Raw genomic sequence first — 14,749 nt, 5'->3', positions numbered from 1 at the left:
CCCTGACATCCTCTCCATCTCTACTCTGCCGTCATCCACGCACCTGTAATATCCATGTAATATCCACTTCTTCCTTCCAAAAGCCTCCACCTCCTCCCTTCCTTCTTCCCTTCTTGCATAAAATGAGGACAAGACTACCTACGTCACAGGGCTCTCCTAAGGGTCAAACAATTTATTGTGAATTACTGTGCGCTGTAAACAGTAAAGCATGGCTAGGATGAGAGAAAGTGCAGGGATCGCAGAGAGGCCGGAGGGGAGGGGACTGTGGATAACTGGGATGCAGAGACGGGCTGGCCCAGAGGACCCCACACTGATAGAACCAGCCAGTGGGAAGAGATGAAGGGCCCGGGAGGGGAGGTGAAGAACTTTGGAATGCAGAAAGCATTCAGCCTCCAACCCAGGATTCAGAGCCCCCAACCCCGACGTTATTCATCTCCCTGGAGGGGGTGGCCTCTAGAGGTTTCCATGCCCAGTTCCGAGCAGTGTCTGCCTGAGGCTGGTAGCCTCTCCCATGGGACATCTGTCTGTCTATGCATTCATGTCACCCCAGCCTTAAGGAGCAGACAGGGGGCTCAACGGGAGCTCCCTTCTCCCCCCTGCCTATCTCTCAGACTTCTGAGATGGAGAGAGATGGACAAGAAGATGCTGGGAACACTGCTAGGGTTGGGGTGGGGGAGGTGTGTGGATTTGGACCCTCCACTCCCCACCCCAACACCACCTCAAGGGCCACAGCAGGGCAGACAGCTTGGGGATGCGCGGCTCCCCCAAGGCAGGGCTGGGATATCAAAGCTGGAAGCGCAGGGGCATGTCAGACTGGCTTTGTGAGCCGGGCTCCCATCAATGCATGAAAGCCTCGCTGTACAAACTGCATTCGCTGCGCTCCCAACCTGCATTCCCGATTGGTCACGGCCTGGCCCCAGCTGCATTCCTGGGCTAGAGGACTCAGAGGGGCCTGGCCCCTTTGTTCTTCCCAAATCAGGGCTCAGAACCATGACAGGCTGATCACATTACCCAGCTGAGGTCAGCCTGGCAGGAATGACCCCCGTCCTGTACCGCCCCCTCCCCACCACGCACCGCACACCACCTAGCTCCTTACCTGTACCCTGGGGACACACTGCAGGGGCTCTTCACTGGGGAAGGAAGCTCTCTCCAACTACAGCTCTGCTGCCCCTTCTAAGGGCAGATGCTTGGAGCGGTGCCCAGACCCTCATTCCAGGGCTTGTCCAATTTCGGGCCATCTCCAAGGGCCTGCAGCTGCTCCGGGGTGGGCCCCACTGCCCCGTTGGTTGTTGGACCCCTCCGAACCCACACGACATGAAACCACGTGGCATTTGAGACCTGGGCCCAGTCTCAGAAAAACCCCATTTTCATAGGTAAAATACTTTTCTGTCATAGCCCCGTTTAAACCGCTGCCCACTTGGCCTGTGGGCGCCATCTTACCTGCCCCCTCTTTCCAGGCCTCCTCACAGGAACACAAGTTTTGACGCCTCGCCTGCCTGGCTACAATCCTGATCGTGCCACTTGTTTGCTCTATGACTTTGGGGTACCGACTTAACTCATCGGGGCCTCAGTTTCCTCGCTTGTAGAACGAGGATAACCATGAAGATTTAAAAAGATACTGTGTGAGAGGTTTCTGGCATGCAGTAGGTGCCTGGCAAACATGACTTCCTGCCCAACTTGCTCCCCCCTGGAGTGAGAGGCCTTAAGTCTGGTTTTCTTTTCTTTTTTTAGATTTTACTTAGTTATTTATTTGAGAGAGAGAGAGAGAGCATGAGCAGGGGCGTGGAGTAGAGGAAGAAGCAGACTCCCTGCCAAACAGGGAGCCCGGTGCAGAAGTTGATCCCTCGACCCTGGGATCATGATCCGAGCTGAAGGCAGACCCTTCACCGACTGAGCCACCCAGGTGCCCTTAAGCCCGGTTTTCATGAGATAGTTAACACCCTTTCCTCCTTACTCTGAATTCCTCAAGCCCCAGGCGTGAGGGTCAAGCTCTCTGGAGACAGTTCTGCACAAATTATCCTGTGTTGTTCTGAATAGTTTCGTATGTCAGCCTTTGTCCAGCCAACACACTTGCTGGCATTCCAGGAAAGCCCTTCTGCTTTGTTATTCGTTCAACAAATACCTCTTGGAGAGGCTGCACGGGTCACTGGGGGTCCAGCAGTGGAGAAAGCAGTCAAGGTCCCCGCTCTCACGAAGCCCCCCGTGGGATGGACAGAGAGGCCCTGATCCATTCTGCATGGAGTCGCGGTGAGTCTCATCTACTTGCAATGAGCGCTGTGATGGAAAAGTCTAGGCCATCATGAGAACATAACGGGGGGTGCTGGGGCCCTGGGAGGGCTGAGTAAATGACCTTTATGCTGAGCTCTGAAATATGACAGGGGACAAGGGGGAGGAATATAGTCCTGGCCCAGATCAGAAGAGCAGCTGCCAGAGGGGTGGGCCTAAGAAGCCTAGATCATATTCCAAGTGAAATACGGAGCCAGTGTGAGGTTTTGAGCGGGGGAACGGTATACCCCAGTGCGAGCGGGCAGAGAAAAGAAAGGAGAAGGGGTGGCCAGGAATGGAAGTGACAGGATCTATCAGGCTGCTGGAGCAGATGTCCAGGCTGGACGTACAATACATTTTAATCCATCTGCACAGTTATCCTAGTTTTACAAATGGGGAAATCGAGGCCCAGAGAAGTTAAGTAAGTCATCCAAAGACACACAGCAGGTAAGTGGCAGAGCCAGGATTCAAACCAGGCAGGTGAGATATCCAAGCTGGGGTTCTTCTGGTAAGGAGGCCTGGGAAAAGAAGGGAATGGGAAGACATCACTCCTTCTTGATATGGGCAATGGTTTAAGAGCTATAGAAGGGGCTTGGACTTCAGAGGGACAGTGGAGGCAGAGGGAGGCAGACAGCCTCCACAACGCCATTTGTAATGGGGGCTAGTTGGCCTGGAGGATCACCCATTGGCCTGGTCTGAGTTATACAACAATCGTGAACACACTTAGAACACCCACCCATCACGACTGATGGAGTATTTTCGGAGATTTTCAGCACCAAGGACTCCTATTCTCACTCTCACCCCCACGGATTGTTTTGAAGGGTTTTTGTCCATGAAACAAATTGAGTTCATTAAATTACTACGTAACTTTTCCCTCATGTTTTACTAATCAAGGGCCTACATTAGCGGGTAATCCAGGCTTCTGATTACGGCAGATAATTGCTGTTGCCACATTGAGATGATTTAATCCCAGCCAAAGCGAGGAAATGTGATGTTTTCATTAGTCTGAGCCACCTTTTTATTCATCTTCCCGATGAACCTTATTGAGTACATGTGAACACACGACAGCCTCTGCCCTGGAGAAGACTGAAATCCTGTAGGAGGGGCAGGTAAGCACACAGCCACTCCAGTAGAGTATGATAACACGCTCTGGGTAAGCACGAGGGGGGGTGGGAGATTCAGGAGACACGGAATGCAGCCTCGGGAGGTGCTATGGACTGATGTTGTGGCCCCCAAGGGCGTATGTTGAAGCCCTCACCCCCAGTGTGATGGAATTGGAGGTGGGCCTTTGGGAGGTAATGGGGTCAGATGAGGTCATGTCACGATGGGATTAGTGCCCTTATAAGAAGAGACACTACAGCCCCTCTCCCTCTCTGCACGCACGTGCACTGTGAGGAAGCAGTGGCAGTCCCCAAGCCAGGAGGAGAGCCCCCGCCAGGAACTCAATTGGCTGACACCTTGATCTTGGACTTCAGCCTCTGGAACTGTGAGCAGTGAATTCCTACGGACCGAGCCACCCGGTCTACGGTATTTTGCTACGGAACCTAGAACAGACTAACGCAGGAGGCGTGCAGGATATTCTCCTGTTGTCGCACAAGATCTATTCTACGCCTGGATCACCCTGCCCTTGAGCTCCCATTGAGTTTCACTAGGGCGAGGCCCCGGGCCCTCAGAGGGCGAGTCAGCTCCCTCTGGGGTCAGCCAGCGTTGGTGGGCTGAGGCTGGATCCTCTACTAAAGGCCACAGGGCCTGGCAGGCAGCCCCTTCTTATGGCTACAGGGCTTTCAGGGTTCCAGGAACCGCCCCCTTCCTTTGTCCCGTTAGGCCTAGGGATGCTATCACTACCTGTCTCATCACCCCTAGCTAGTGTCCCTTAATCCTGCCAATGGCTTTGTCAAATATCCGTCTTAAATTCTCCCCAACTCCTGGGTTTAAATGAGCCATTTTTCCTGCTGGGAGCCTGACTTCTACAAAACGTCAAGGGGGCGCCTGGCTGGCTCAGTCAGTGGGGTGTGCAACTCTCGATCTTGGGGTTATGAGTTGGAGCCCCATGCTGGGCGTAGAGATTAGTTAAAATTAAAATCTGGAAGAAAAAAAAAAAAGCCAAGGGAAGCTTCCCAGAGGGGTGATATTTAGGTTGACATCCGAAGGATGGGCAGGAGTCAGTTAGCCTTATTGCAGAAAATATATGATTTCTATGAGCTTTTTAAGTAAACACTAGCTCTCCAACCTCCATTCCTAACTTAAGAGACACTTGGTTCTTGGTGTGTCCGGGTTGGGAATCACCAGCCCTGAGCTCTTTAGAGGCTCACAGACCCAAATGCAGGGTCTGAGGCTTTCTCCTCTCAGCCACACCTTGAGGCTGGAAGATAGAAAGTCGGGGGCTGTACTCAATGGAGGTGGTACCCTCTCACTTTCCCTTGAGGGCTCTCCTGGGATTTGGTGGGGCCCCTGCCATTCCCCCCACCTCCTCTAAGCCAGCTCCCGTTCTCTCAGAGAGTAGGCCCTGGTGGGAAGCTGGTGGAAATGACGCTTTGGGAAGGAATGGTCCATCCGTCCCCTGTCCCCCCCCATGGGCCCTCAGGCTAAGGAGACAGCTGCCTGAAAGATCCGGTTTCAGGAAAGACTGGTCCACCTCCTCCTATGTGGCAATCCTGGGCATCAGAACACCTGCCAAGGGCCCACCCCCATCCCAACCCCCTCTGGCCCCACCATGGGGAAAGGCTGAGCCAGGCTGTAGGTCTGTCCGGCTCCTCCCTCCCCCCCACCCTAGACTAGTCTCTCTCCCACTCCCAATCTCCTCCAATTAGAGAACTCATGTTCAAGCTTTTCTGAATCCAGCCTTCCCACCAGCCTAATCTGGCACCTGCCCATGCCTTCCCCTCTCCCCAGCTGCTCTGGGCTCCACCTTGTATATCTTGGTGGAGACCATGCTGTGCTTATTCCTGCCTCTGGGCTTTTGCTGGGGCACATCGTCCTTCCTCCTCCTGATTCCTAGCACCTTTGGAGGCTAGCCTATCTCCCCTACCTTGAGGAGTTCACAGCCTCCAATACCATTGGCCACTATTATCTGTGCTCCTTGACGAGGAACTGAACGCTGCCTGGTACCATTATTTAGACAATCACATCAGCTACTGTCTTTTTGTGTGTCAGGCACTTGAGGGTGAGCCAGTCTTCGCAATAACCCCATCAGGCAGGGATGGTCATTATCAGGTTACTGTTGACGTAACTGAGACCTCAGGAGCTTTCTAGGCTGGGAAGTGGTGTTGAGCCGACTCAACCGCGGGTTCTTGTGTCTTGAAGCCCTGGTTCCTACCACTGCTCCTTGTTACGTCTTCCCAGTGGAATGTACATTCCTTGTGGCTAGAGACCTTATAACGTAGTGCTCCTGTAGTCCACACACCGCCTGGTGGCACAAGGCCCACCCTGCCCCTTCAGAGCAGCTCTGGTTACCATTTAATACTCTGATCATGTCGGCACTCTGCTCAGAAACTCCTGTTGTCTTCCCTTCTTACTCAGGGTACAAGCCAACATCTCTGATGACCTACAAGGCCCTATGTCATCGCACACACACACACACACACACACACACACACACACACTCCACCCCTTACCTACTCTGCTCAAATCGCACTGGCTCCTTGCTATTCCTTGATGTTCCCAGTGTGGCCCAGGGTCTATCCATGAATAATTGGCAAAGCCAGCCCCAGGACTCCCTGCTCCCAGGTCAGTATTCTGTCCACTTATATGAGGCTGCCTCCCAACCGCCCTGTCACAGCCCTACTTCCCGCCAGAGCCAAGGGGACAGCGGCATTTCTGGGGCAGCTGTGTTCCCAGCTGGGCACTCTGCGGCTTGCAGACCCTTGCCCGCACCTGCCGATGGAGCCTTCCAAGCTTCCAGTCTGACTCCTGCCTCCCTCTTGGACTATGTTCCTCCTTCTCCCTGTCCCCCAGCCACCTGTCCTCCAGTGGCACGGGCCACCTCATTGTGCCCTGGGTCCCTTCCTCCCCCGGCTTTGCTTGTGCTGTCCCCTCTGCCCAAAATGCCCTCCCGCTGTTTGCCTCTCCAAGTCCTCAAAGTGCTGTTGAAATTACAGCTCATCCCGAGCTTAGCCAACCTCCCCCAGTCCCTCTTCATCCTAAGAGCAAAATCTCTCTTGCTCTGCCATTTGCCAAGGTAGGCTGGTTATCTGTCTCCCCCACCAATGCCCCGTGGCACTTTTCTCAACCAGCCTCTTACTTACCAGCTCGGGCTGATGCCTCTGTCAGTCCCCACCTTTACACTTGAGACCTGGCAAGGCAGAGAAAGGCTCTGGTCCCTGCTGGGTGCACGGCGGCTGGCGCCCAATTCACACATGTGGATTTGAACGAGTTATGCTCTCTGAGAGGAAACAGAGTTTGAGAAGAGAGAAGTGTTGACCCCGGTCATGAGGCCACGTCGGCGGCAGGTACAACCCCACTAGGCTGCCAGTAGCACCGGGACCCCCAGACAGCTGTGACTGCAGAGAAACAACAGATAAGAGCGTTAGCGTCAGTGCGGTAGGCCGAGCTTAAGACGGCACCTGACTTTCGTCTCTCACCACTGCTGGCCTGACTGTGCTATGTTGTGTGGCAGAAGAGAGAGGATCGCGATGAGTGTAATGTAATCACCAGAAGCCCCTCCAAAGTGAAGTGCGTCCTCCAGGTGGTGGCAGGAGGGAAGTCAGAGATTTGAAGCAGAGAAGGGTTTCCTATCCTTGCTGGCTTGCAAAGGGCAGGGGACACACGGCGAGGAATGTGGATGTTCTGTGGGAGCTGAGGGCACCCCCTGGCTGACAGCCAGCAAGGCAGCAGGGACTTCAGTCCTGTAACCATGAGGAACTGAATTCAGTCAACAACCCAACTGAACTGGGAGGTGGATTCATCCCACAGCCTCCAGAAAAGAGCACCTTGATTTCAGCCTGTGAGACTCTGGGCAGAGGACCAGGATGAGCCAGGCTGTGCCAACTTCTGACCCCCAGAACTGTGAGCTAATGTGTTTTTGCTAAGTGACTACCTTTGTGGTAATTTGTTATATAACAATAGAAAAATAAATAATATAAGTATACCCAAATATTGCGTTCAACTCTTGATCTCAGCGTAGGTCTTCGTCTCGGGTGGTGAGTTCAAGACCTGCATTAGACTCCATGCTGGGTGTGGAGCCTACTTAAAAATAAAATAAAAAACACTTCTTTCTGTAAATCAAATTTAGGTGGGCCTTTTGTATTTTTATTTGCTAAATCCCAGCAAGGTCACCAGGACAGACCAGTTCAGAGTTGGGCCATGGAGCCAAGTGAGATTTCCCCAGCTGGCACAGAGGCCCGGGGGCCAGAAATGGTCTGCACACCCTCTTCCACCAAAGCAAAAGAGAAGGTTCCTAGGGGACCTGCCCAGCACCCTGCACACAGGTTGTAACAGTTTTCCTCCAAAGCAAGGGTTCTTAACCTGGAGTCTAGACCCCTGGAGCATCCACAGATAAAATTCTAGGGGTCTGGGAACTGATGGGAAGAAAAATCACACCCTTATTTTCACCGTCCTCTGATACTTAATACTTCCTTCAATTAAGAATATAGGTATTATCGGTACCTGGGACTTTGTTACTGATAGAAATCACAGAGCAATTTTTGCTGATATCACAAAATATTATTTGCATTCATCACTATTTTTGAAATTATGATCGTTATTAAATATTGTTATTTAATGTGTTAATAAAGAAACACAAACATTGCCATATCACATATTTCTAATGTTTGGACACTATATTTTGATATAATTCGTTTCCTTTGTAAATCTAATGTATATTTTAAAAAGATTTTATTTATTTGCAAGAGAAAGCGAGAGAGAGAGAGGGTGCTGGCAGGGAGAGGGGCAGAGGGAGGGGGGAGAATCCCAAGCAGACTCCACACGGAGCGTGGAGCGTGATGCAGGGCTCGATCCCATGACCCCCAAGATCGCGGCCTGAGCTGAAACCAAGAGCTGGACGTTCAACCCACTGAGCCACCCAGGTGCCCCTAATGTTTTGTTTTGTTTTGTTTTTTAAAAACATTATTCCGAGAAGGTGCCCATAGGCTTGCCAGACTGTGTCCTTGGAAGAGAAGGCTTGAGCCCGGTAGGAGCAATGGGGCACAACGGACAAGATGTCAGGATATCAGCTAACTGGGGTCCGGGTGCCAGCTCTAATGCCTCGTGGCTGTGAAAATGAGATCCATTACTAAAGCTTTTCAGAAGAGAGTTTCCGAGAGAAGGAGACGTCATATAGAAGTAAGAACCCCCAGCACAGGCTGGTCCTCAGTAAATGAGTGCTAGTTTTTGTTACGAACAACAATTATGACCAATAAGTATAATCACAGTCCCTCAGTGATTATAATATAATACATTACAGTAACTACAATCCGCGTCACCGGTTCCTCCTTTCCCTCCCCCTGGCCCCCCATATTTTTGCTTAGTTGCCTTTGGGCTCTAGCAGGGACCGTGGTTTCCTGTGGCCTCCAAATGGCGTGGCCCCATATAGCCACAGTGCCCCACCCCCCGCCCCAGTCCCTCGGGCCCTGTCTCTGGCTCAGCCTGCACATCCCTAGTGCTATCTACCTGTGCCAGCAAATAGAACAAAAACACACATTCCCTCCATGGTGGTGATGTCGTGCGCTTTGCTAATGAGAAGGAACCAGGCTGCTGGGCTCAGCGCAGGGGGAGCAGGACAGATCCCCACCCCAGCGCAAACTCCCAATTCTGAGGTCGCGCAGGGTGACACGGCCAGGAAGGGGCAGAGGCCCTCTTTGCCTCGGCCCTTCTTTGCACACCAGGGCCCTTGACAGCGCGATGCTGGAGCCGTCCCCCACCCCTGCACCCTCACACCGCAGCCCTTCCTGTCATGGGGCACTGGACCCAGCCTTGGGCGTGGGCAGGAGGGCAGCCAAAGCCTGAGTCATTGGGAGGGGACAGCTGAGTCTTGGGATGTGGTGTCCATGGGGAGGACTGAGGACAGAAAGGACTGGAAAGCCCCTTCCTCGGGCCCGCAACCCTTCAGCAGCGCTGTGGGGTGAGCTGGAACCCTGCTGGGCCTCGCGCCTCACCGCCCTTCTTTGGACTTCTGTGCCCTGTCTCCTGGGCCCACCCCCTCCTTGGGAAGCACCAGAACCCTCTTCACAACTCGCTTCTCTCTCCCCCGGACTCACTGGTCCAGCAGGAGAACAGGCCTGCAGAGGGCTGCGGACCCACGCCAGGTAGCAGGGCGATGTGAGCAGTGAAGTCTGCTGCCTTGGGCTTTCGGCAGAGCTGGAGGTGCTGGCAGGACCCTTAGCCCCGGAAAGACGGGTGTCCCAGAGGCAGGAATGGCCCTGCGTGGGTGTGCCCAGCCTGGCACACTGGCTGTCCCACACCCAGTGCCAGAGGCCCAAGTGGGATGCTACCAGTTCCCACAGCGAGGCCTGCCGATGCCTGCCCAGGACTCCCTGCCCGTCCCAGCTATCAGTCCCATGCACGTGTCACTCGGTCCCCACTCCTGGCTTCACACCCTGGCTCCTGCTGCCCATGTCACATGTTTACCTCCCCCACCCCCATCACCAGGTCCCCTGGTTCTCTGGGACTCTTGACTCTAACTCGGGTTGCCTGTCGGCTGGTGTTGGCGTTTTCTACAGCTTCGGGAGAGGGGACTCCCCTTTGCTTGTCATCCACGGAGCCCTCCTCAGCCAGGCTTGCACAGCCCCGCTAACGAAGTGGGTGGATTTGGACCCTGTGACTTGGTTTCCAGGACACTGGTAGGGACCCCCCTGAATGCCTCTCACAGCTGCCTTCTTGTGCTCCCAGGAGGAGACAGTCAATCCCACCCCCTTGTCGCCCCTCGAGGCTTGCAATCCTAAAGTCTCCTCTTAGCCAACGGCACCGCTCCTTGCCCTTGTAGAGCCAGACAGGGTTAGAACCAACCCTGACAAAAACAAGAAGCTTATTAGTTTTACGGGGAGGGTATGGAATTGTCCTCTCTTTCCAGGGAAGGGAGAACACTATGAAGCACCCCCCTGCCATCTCAGACACTGTTCAGGGAACTTTCCAGAGAACATCTTAGTTATTCCTTACGAGAAGCTGCAAAATCAGGGTTTTCTCCATTTTACAGGTGAGAACCCAGGTTCGGAGAGTTCTCTCCAAGGCTGAGGAGTGGAGCTGGACATTAACCGTGTCTGTCTGGTTCCATAATTCATGCTCTTCGCCATACCGGGCTCTCTTAGGCCTGCCAACCCACAGTCTCCCCTGAATCTCTGCCCACTTGGTCCTGCCTCAGTTTCCCATTTGGCTTTCCAATTCCCCACTGGGACTGGAGGTCATCCCGAATCCCTTTCCATATGACTGGAGCCCCAACACACCTCCTAATTCTTGGCAGTCCCTTTTCCTGGGATCGGGCCCTAGCCCCTGTGTCACCCCAAAGCCCCTATGGCCCCTGCATCCAATTGGCTGACCCCTCAAACCACGCTGCTGTTGCCCTTTCTCACTGTGTTCCTGCTGCTCCCCCCCATCCATAAGCCTGAACCTCCTTGGCATGACACAGCCCCAAAGAAGGCTGACTTGCCACACCCTGTGGGTACCGCCTCGGGGCAACAGGAGACTGTTCTCAGAGCCCCACAGCTGCCTAGCCCAGCCTCTCCCTTCTCTAGTCCCCTCTCCTCCCAGCAGTCCTGTGGGGCTGCCAGCCCTGCCTGGAGATCTGGGTCTGTTACAACCTCCAGGCCCACTTGGCTCAGGGAGTGGGGATCCCACGTGATAAGGAACAGCCAAGGACAAATGTGGAGGTTGGGAAGGGGATCTGGAAAAGCAGTTCCAAAGGGGTGTGGATGCAGGAAACGTGGTAGAGAGAGGCTGGCAAGAGGTGTCCAGGCCTGGCTTCCTGGGCACGAAGGGAACGGGACCTGGGTGGAGAGGGGGCCAGGCGACGCCTTCACCTCCCGTGAACGAGCCTGTTTACATTCTGTCTGCTCACATGGCCTTTTCCAGACTGCTGGCCCAGCTTCCTCACACACTGTCCTTGTCAACACCCTCTCTGTTGCCTGCTGTCCCCACGGAGGGACACTGCTGTCTGCCGTGGCTCTGTCCCCACCCAGGAATAGGGAGAGCCTCTGGGGAGACCAGAGAGCCTAGAGGGCTCACAGCCCTTTAGCTGCCAAGCCTCTCCCTTCTTAGGGGACCCTCACCTTATTCTTGCTTCTCTCACATGACTTTCAGCTCTCCTTCCCGTCTCCTGCCATTCTATACCTATCTGTTCCCCCGAAAGTCTAGGGAATGAAGGCTCAGAGAGGTGGGGATGCCACACGCCCCCACACAGGGAAAGTCGGGATCAGAAGCCCACATCCCACTAACCGATGTTTCCCAGACCCAAGCCCCCCTTTCCCACGGGGCCTTCGGCAGGTAGGTAGTGCAGATCTATTCCAAACCAACAGCCCGGGGCTGGCTGAGCCCTTTCTCCACCCGAGGCCAGCCTCCTGCCTTTCCTGTGGGATGCAGCCTCCCCGTCCATTCTGGAACATCCTTAGTCAAGGACTGCCCAGGAGGTGCTGAGGCAGGGCCTGGGGTGGGCAGAGCAGGGACGCAGGAACAGCTATTTCTGGGAAGGAGAAAATGGACAGGCCCAGAGACAGGCTGAGGACAGACAGAGACAAAGATGAAAAGACAGACAGGAGCTGGGGGAGACAGACAGAGAGACAGAAAAGCACCAAGAGGTCCAAATTGACACCACATGGCCGTGATGCTGGACCCCAGGGCCCAGCAAACAAGGTTTCGTGCTGAGTCAGTTACCATGGTGACAAACATGCAGGAAATATCCAAGATAACTAAAATAGTGGCAATAACATGTGTTTTGTATAAAACCTCCTCCCTCCTCCCACCCCCCAGTGTACTCATTGCCGTACTCGGGATAAACTTGGCTTTTGCAATCACCTTCCCTGAGAGGCCTGGCGGAGGGGGTTCCAAGGTCATCGGGTGAAGGGAACAGCTAACTGCCCTGGGGAACCGATGGGCCTGGGAGAGATTTCTGCTCAGGAAAACAGGGTACATGTCACGCGTCTCACCTCACTTCTGCCTTCCTGAGTCCAGGTTTGGGTTCCCATAGCCTTCTGCTCCAGAACGCAAAGGCCCAGAAGAGTCTGAATGCCTGTCGTAGGTCACGTGGGAAGTCTGAGGGCCGAGGAGAGGGTCCTTTCTTTGCACGCGCAAGGAGCCGCCCAACAGGGTTCAGGTTGAGCGGTGACGCCAAAGCTGAAATGGGGCACATGAGGCAACAGAGGAGCGCCCTGAGAACGCTGGCGCTTCCATGGGGCCACCCCTGCCCTCACCCCCAATGCAAGGGCCAGGATATCTGGGGGAAGACGTGGAGAAGCAGGGGAGCCCCCATTCTTGGCAGACCCACAGGAGGCAGATCTGGGGACAGAAGAAGGGGAGGTGCCTCTCAGAGAGCCCCTCACCAGCTCCCCCTGCTCCCGAGGCCACCACAAGAGGCCCAGCTGGAAGCCAACCAAGTCCGTCCCTTCCAGCCAACTCCCCCCGGCCCCAGTGTCTCTGGGACGCTGACAGAAAGGATCCCGCGGTAAGAACCCAAGACTTCCAGTCAGGTCCTGCTGCTCACCGCTTGCACAATCTCAGGCAGGCCCCACGACTTCCCTGGGCCCGAGTTCGCGCTTCTGCTGGGTGGAGCTAACAATAACTTATCTCGAAGGTCCTTAGGAGGAGCAAATGTCCTGGCGCGCAAGGGAGCGCTCAGCCCCTCGTGAAGCTCCGCGTTCATGTGGCCGGTTGCTGTCGTGACTCAGGCAGAGGAGTGGACAGGCCAAGGGAGCAGGGAGAGGTTGCAGGCGAGGTTCATGTGAGGAGACTTCCTGGTTTCTCTAAAGACATTACACCCAGATTTTCCGATCTAAACAACCGGCTTGGGCTGTGATTTCCCATCTTGGAAACTTTCTGGGAAATGATCCGTGATAGAACCGGTTTGGGAAGGGTCCATCTGGACACGGTGGGCCTTGCTTGGTTCGGAGCATCCCCCTTGGGAAGGCCAGCACTTAACTTAACTGTGGCCTGGGGGGACCAAGGGGCAGTTCTCTCTGCTGACCCTTGCTCCTGTTCAGTGCCATAGCGCCAGTCCCTCCTGCATGGAGAGCGCTGAGCCAGGCCTGGAAGGGGCGCTTAAATGACCCTCTAGGGTCAAACGAGGTGGATGGTACCAGCTCCCTTGGGAATGTAGAGATCTTTCAAACTGAGAGCAAAACTGCGGCCTCTTTGCTGTTGGGAAGAATGAAATCCAGGCCGCTCACACCCCAAATTCAAAGCCTTGCTTTGGTACCATGCTGGGAGGGATGTGGATGGAGTGACAGGAAAGCGAAAGCAAGAATAGCTGGGCCCTTGGTGTCCAGCTCACCCAGTAACAGCCAAGCCTGGGGAGGGCTTGGCTTATGGAGGAGGATTCCTCTTTCCTGGATAGAGGGCTAGGGCAGGACCCCTGAAGGAGCAGGGGCCTGGCAGCTCCTCGAAGATGGCATGCCAGCCGAGCGAGCAAGGAGAAAGGCAGACCGAGGCTCCCCCCCTGCCCTGCCCCTGGTTCCCTGGGAGGACAGCAGGAGGTCTGCTGGGCGTAATACCACCTCCCCAGCTGGCCGCCTCTTCTGTATCTGGTTTCACTCTCTCCCTGCTTTTTCCATATTGATTCTCTTTGGCCCTGGGGCAATTTTTCCAGCGCTTCGTCTGTTTCTATGTGGCACCAGTGGAACAGGCAGCCTCAGGGACAGAAGGCTGATTCTGTGTCTGTGTTTGTGTGTGTTGGGGGCAGAGGTGGGTGGCAGGGTAACGGCATAAGGAGGAGCGGAAGGACTTAGCAGCGTCTCCGAATGTCGCTGGGGAAGTCCAAGAGCTAAGGGGAGCCAGAGGATTCTAGAGCTTGGAGGGGAACAGAGCGCCCACCTACCCTCTTTCTTCATCATTCCTCAGGGTTTTTGAGAGGAACAGGATAAGCTACAGATTATAAAAGAGCCTTCACCTGAAAAGGAAGAAGCCAGTCTTCCTTCCCTCCCCCATAGAGCCAGCTGGGCTCCCAGCCCAAGCCCCCTGGGGGTGTGAGCAGAACACCGAGGCTGCAAGCCTGCCTGAAAGACTGGGGTATGGTGTTCCGTGGCCCTGGGGTAGGGGCAGCGTGCAGGCAGCCACTCCTCTCTGCGAGCCAAGAAGTCTTCTCCAGGGGATTAGCACGGCCTTCCTGCCACCCCTTCTGGCTGGTGCAGGAGCCAGAACACCACCCCTGGCCGCCAGCCAGCCTGCGTCTGGGGAGCCAGTGCTCGCTCGGAGACTTGCAGACACACTGCTGGGGCTGGTGGACGGGAGAGGGGAGGGTAGAGGCTTCTGGGGAGTCCCTCGGGCCACCCAGCTGGGATACTGACCCTGCGGTTCAGCAGCTCTGGCTACTGGGGAATAGGCCTTCCTGGCCCTCGGCTGAGGGTGG

The 14,749-nt window shown here is 54.9% G+C and overlaps 1 long non-coding RNA gene across 3 annotated transcripts; it reads right to left on the bottom strand.

Moving 5' to 3' along the window:
- Positions 1-2,606: 2,606 nt before the first annotated feature.
- LOC103660646 lies at positions 2,607-13,095 on the bottom strand. 3 transcript variants are annotated; one of them, XR_567839.2, is made up of 4 exons: positions 12,890-13,095; positions 12,336-12,522; positions 6,510-6,764; positions 2,607-2,783 (listed from the first exon to the last, which is right to left on the bottom strand). It is a non-coding gene; the product is annotated as an uncharacterized LOC103660646 (long non-coding RNA). The 3 variants fall into 3 exon arrangements; XR_005835023.1 differs by lacking the exon at positions 12,890-13,095 and adding an exon at positions 12,729-12,823; XR_005835024.1 differs by lacking the exons at positions 12,336-12,522; positions 12,890-13,095 and adding an exon at positions 7,353-7,423.
- Between the last annotated feature and the right edge of the window lie 1,654 nt (positions 13,096-14,749).

Source organism: Ursus maritimus, unplaced genomic scaffold (genome assembly GCF_017311325.1).
Source record: "Ursus maritimus isolate PB19 unplaced genomic scaffold, ASM1731132v1 scaffold_16, whole genome shotgun sequence".
Lineage (NCBI taxonomy): Eukaryota > Metazoa > Chordata > Mammalia > Carnivora > Ursidae > Ursus > Ursus maritimus.
Note: the sequence above shows the minus strand (reverse complement) of the source record. Positions and strands in the feature narration are given on the sequence as shown.